Source organism: Neovison vison, chromosome 1 (assembly GCF_020171115.1).
Source record: "Neovison vison isolate M4711 chromosome 1, ASM_NN_V1, whole genome shotgun sequence".
NCBI lineage: Eukaryota > Metazoa > Chordata > Mammalia > Carnivora > Mustelidae > Neogale > Neogale vison.
Genome location: NC_058091.1, coordinates 171705768 through 171711162, shown reverse-complemented (window position 1 = coordinate 171711162; position 5395 = coordinate 171705768). Strand labels below are relative to the sequence as shown.

The 5395-nt window shown below is 50.3% G+C and overlaps 1 long non-coding RNA gene across 1 annotated transcript; it reads left to right on the top strand.

The window, feature by feature from the left end:
• Window positions 1-368: 368 nt before the first annotated feature.
• LOC122900824 lies at window positions 369-5184 on the top strand. The gene is made up of 3 exons (XR_006383312.1): window positions 369-590; window positions 2301-2511; window positions 4879-5184. It is a non-coding gene; the product is annotated as an uncharacterized LOC122900824 (long non-coding RNA).
• The last annotated feature ends 211 nt before the right edge of the window (window positions 5185-5395 follow it).

The window sequence follows — 5395 nt, the reverse complement described above, 5'->3', positions numbered from 1 at the left end:
ACCAAGAAAAATCCTGAAAGCTGACTCAGATAAAACTGCAACCTGTTCGCCAGACCTGCTGCTGCCCTTCGGACGGGCTCTAGTCAGATGTGATTCCGGGCCACCGAACTTGAAAGTTTTGTCAATGTTTTACTAGTGCCTGCTCCCCGTCACTGTCTGGCCATGTTTACTAGCGACGTAAAGAGAGCCTCTCTCTCTCAGAGCAGGTGGGCTGTAAGCGGTGACAGCCAGCCCCGCTGTGTGTGGCTAACAGGGGCCGCGCAGACGGCTGGCGCTGCTGAGCCCGCAGGCACCGAGGAGGGTCCCCACTCTGGCGTGCAGTGCCTCGGAGATGAGGCGAGCTGGTGGGAATGTCCCAGCGGGGAGAGCGCAGGGCCCAGGCTGGCTGTGGGAGTTCTGCCCTCACAGCACAGCTTCCAGCCAGATGCCCAGCTCTCCCCCGCGGGGCTGAGACCTCACACCGTCAAAGCCAATCAACGGTGGCTGCTGAACCAGAGCTCTGGCCCTGGAAATGGAGAGATCCCCCAAGTCCCGGCCACACTGGGCAACACCTCTTCCCCCTGACTCCTTCCCGGAGAACGGGAATCAAGGTCAGTGATGCCTCCTACATTCAGGAAGTCCACTGTTCATCTGACTGAATTCTGGGGACGTTTTCTGACATCTGCATTATGTATCACAACCTTTAAATGGGGGGAGAACTCTGAAGGAGTTCTCAAAATGACTGTGGGCCTTGAGAAATCCTAGCGGAGGTTTCTAGTCAGGTGCATGGTGAGACGTGAGGTCGGATGTTGCTTCCTCCTCATGAAGAAGTCGTCCCTGGCTGAATTTTCTCGAAGACAAGCAACAGCCCCGTTCGAGAATATATGGCAGGAGAGAGAAGCCAGGAAGTTGTGGATACGCTTCAGAGGACAAGGAAATGAAGGCTGGGACTTCCTCATAAGCAGTGGCAAACCCCCGCAACTGAATTTCCATCTGTAATCAGAGTTAGAGAGTTTATATGATCTACTTACTGTCCTATGTCAGGGAGGCTTAATCTCTGGGGGGCCTCAAGACAACCGTGTTTATTTTCCTTTACACGGTAATGGAGCTAATTACGAAGGCCACAAAGTAACATGGGAAAATGTTCCCCAAGATGCATTATGTGGGGAAAAAAAAATACAAAACTTCTGGCCATAATAGGAGTACAAGTATGTAAAATCATGCCAGTGGTTTGTTCAAATTACTGTTTTTTGTTAGGAAACAGAATTGTCATTGTTTTCCCTTCGTGTTGCTACAGTTTTGCTTGTGGATCCTGTCGACAGTGTTGGGAGGGTTGGAGCGTTTGTTTCGGTGTTAGGAAAACGTGGGTCTGCAGGCCACAGATCGGCTCCATTTAGCTCACGGGGCAATAAGGGATGAGGCCGGGCCCCGTCCCTACGAGGTGATTTGAGGCTTACAGTCACGTGCTGCTCTGTCTCTAATGAAGTCTTGCCGTGGATGCGGGACTCGGCCTTGGGCGCGCTGGGGAGTGACCATGGCAACAGCTCCCAAGTCCCCCCAGGCTGACTGTTGCTGTTCCACAGGCCTGCTGCAGGAAAGCCAGGCTCGGAGAGGGGAACGGTCTTTCCCTGCTTCCATCGGCCCCCCGCACTAGCTCACCTGGCCGCCAGAGCAATGCCCAGACTAGAAGGAAGGACATAATCCCCACACATTAGGAGCCTGATAAAAGCAGGCCAGCTTTTATCGAGGGGCTTCTTAATGAGAAAAATGAGGGCTGGGCATTCCCTTGGAAAGGGGCCATGGGGGACAGGGCCACGGTACTCTGTATCCAGTATTTATTGAATTTTAAGTGCATGAGATCCTTACCCACCCATCCATACAGGACAGCGGAGGCCTCTGCGTTACAGATCTGTTTCCTACTAGAAACCGCTCTTGACTAAGAAAATTGACATTATATATTCCAACAAGTGAGAAATGGAGTTAAGTAAATACACAGCCCAAAGCACTGACCTTCCCTTTTAGATTTGAAACAAATCACCAGAAAGAAGAAACTGCCAACAAAAATCCAACCCAAAGAAATAGAAAACCTATCTTTGCAGCCTTCTAGAATAGCAAAAAGAGCCCTGTTATGGATTTATTGGCAGACACAGTGTGCAGTTCTTGCCTGGGAAGCAGAATGAGCAAGCTCGTGGCTGTGTGGGTTTGTAACAGATTGGGTCTGTTTCAGGAAACTGTTTCCTAACCTCCAACTTCTCTCCATGACTCCTCTGTCTTGCCTTTGAACTCTCTGACAGACGCCACTCCCCGCTCTCCCTTTCTAGCTCCCTCAAGCTCGCCAGCAAGCGGACATGTACATTTCAAGCTTAGCAGGACCTTGGACGTCATCTAGATCCCGGTGAACGCTCAGAACGAGTAAGCGACCTCAAGCCCCAAATCACAGTATTCGTAGGCAAACGTGGTCCTACTCCCAAATCCAGCAATCTTTCACCACGTCTAGGACAGTGACGTCTATGAAGAAGTGACAAATAGATGGTAAGCGCTCTCTAAAAAATAGCCATGAAGGGGCGCCTGGGTGGCTCAGTGGGTTAAGCCTCTGCCTTCGGCTCAGGTCATGATCCCAGGGTCCTGGGATCGAGTCCCGCATCGGGCTCTCTGCTTAGCAGGGAGTCTGCTTCCCTTCCTCTCTCTCTGCCTGCTTCTCTGCCTACTTGTGATCTCTGTCTGTCAAATAAATAAATAAAATCTTAAAAAAAAAATAGCCACAAAAATGATATATGGTATCTAATAGACAGTCATCATCACTATCAAAAAAAAAAAAAGAAAGAAAGAAAGAAAGAAATGGTCAGTAGAAAGAACACTCAGGTCTTGCCTCCATTTTATCTGCACAGACATGAATCAAGCCTCTTCTGTGCTCTGGGCACTTGACACGTGACTTAATTTAAAATTCCATACCAACATCGAAAGTTTTCATTTCTTTGATCCCAAAGAACAGGAAAAGGAAGAGCCATCATCTTACTCTGCAAATAACCTGTTGTCCTTCTGAAAACAAGAGGGATAGACAGACCTGGACAAAAAATTTAAGCGGAGAAAATAGAAATATATAAATAAAAAGTACACACCTTCCTCCTGCACCTAACTCTCCCTCTTCTCGAAGCCAACTTGCCACCGATTCTTAGGATTCCTCTTCCCCCTCCTGGTGACATGCATTCTAGGATCCATACCTCCCCATGCAACATCCGCTAACTTTTTTACACACACACACACACACACACACACTCTCTCTCTCTCTCTCTCTCATACACACATTGTACCACAGCTTGTCCTTAACCACTTTGTATTTTTCGACTTCCCACATCAGCACCTGCATCTTTGTTTTTTTTTTTTTTTTAAAGATTTTATTCATTTATTTGACAGACAGAGAACACAAGTAGGCAGAGAGGCAGGCAGAGAGAGAGAGGAGGAAGCAGGCTCCCCGCTGAGCAGAGAGCCCGATGCGGGACTCGATCCCAGGACCCTGAGATCATGACCTGAGCCGAAGGCAGCGGCTTAACCCACTGAGCCACCCAGGCGCCCGCATCTTTGTTTTTGAAGTGTGCCCAGTACACCATCCCAGAGACTGGCCATGATTTCTATAACTCCTCCCCTAGGGCTCGTGTCTAGTTTTTCCCCATCAGGTAGGCATTATCCTTTCCACTTTACACGGGGAGAAACTAGAGCTCCGAAATGATCAACAGGCTCACTGTCGAATCTCGCTCTCCCAAAAAAAAAAAAAAAAAAAAGCACCGATCTTTTAGCACCTCAGTAAGTCCTTGCCTTTTCTTAATACTGGACATTTACCCAGATACCCCAAGGCGCAAGATCTGCCAGACACAGGAGAGCCTTCTGGCCGGTCTCCTGACACCTTCCCCTAGGAGCTGATTTTCTATCGAGTCCTGAGAGCCTGACTCAGAGGCTGTGACTTGTCCCAAATTAGACCACTACGGTGGCCCAAGTGGTAACTAACAGGTAATGTTGGGGGAAGACTGACCTCATTCCTTTGTACTAGAAAACAAAAATCGGACTGCCCTGAATGGAGAGCTCCTCTCCAGAAGAGAAGTGTGACTTTCCTTCCTTGGTCGGGAGGAGGGGGAGTGGAGGGGCTGGGTGGGCCGTGCATTTCCCCCCAAACCCTAGCTCCATGGGAGAAGGGCTCACCTCTAGGCAGGGTGGAGGGACCCAGCTAACTGGCCGCTCTGTGCAGGGCACCCCCCCCACCCCACCTAGTGTAGAGCAGAACATTCTGGAACCTCAACTGTCTAAGTAGTGTTGTGGCAAGGCAGGGCACCCCCAACCCACTAATGAGCCTGGTTCTTTACTGGCCAACAGGGGGTGAAAAATGGTCTCAATGGGGCCACACAAGTGAGCCCAGCCCCCAACACAGCACAATTTCACACTTGTCCGCAGGGGGTTAATGACTGTGTGTGCGTGTGGCGGTCCCAGAGAATAGAATAGTCCCCTCTTCCCAGCACCCCCCCCAAGCCTCCAAGTCCTGTCAACAAGCCCTCTGTTGCTATGCAAAGCTGTGCAGCCTCCTGAATAATTCCAAGCAAGGTAAAGCCGCCTTGCCCTGGCCGATGGCAGAATATTCCACCTTCTTCTTGTGAATAGCTCCCGCTTTAGAAGGCTTGTCTGGCAATCACTCACAGCAAGACCACCGGATGGCCAGCTGTCCTGGGAGGGGCCACCGTCTCTCTGATCTCAGCCCCGTGCTGGGCTCCCAGCCCTTCCCTGCAAACCAATAATACACTTGTCCCCCTTCGGTCTTGGCATGTCAAAGAAGTCAAAGGAGCTTGCCTTGGAGGAGCTCAAGGTGTGAGCCCTGTTTGTGAGCCCTGTTCAAAGCAGCATCACCTTCCCCAGACAGGACTGGGATGTACAACGCCAGGGATCCCAGCTTGGAATGCTGACGAAAACTGTATGAATGAGAGCATGACGTGACTAGACCCTTAAGTGGGGAATCAACATTCGCGCAGTGATACGGAAATCTGTCTTCTAAGGATCTAAGCGCTCTCTCGTTCGCAATCAACCTGGAACAGTGGCTTCCCCAGTCAGTCTGTACAGACAGCCCTCTCTTCCCTCCAAAAGTGAGAATCTTGCATGGCAATACACAGTTTTATCCTACTTTTCATGGGTCTTGTCATTTGATCCTGCCAAAAAAAAACCTGGGGTGGGGGGGTTCTTTATAACATTCCCAACTTGTGTTTCTCTGAGACTAGAGGACATTGGGAAGACACAGCTGAGGATGGGCTCAAGAAGATAATCAGAGACCACTCATCGGCTCTATAATAAAGTCAGCTCACTTCCCCCCCAGGGACCTCTGGGAAAACGGCTTCTGTGCCGGTCCCTCCTCCTCTCCTGGCTCTGGGATTAGCTCCCC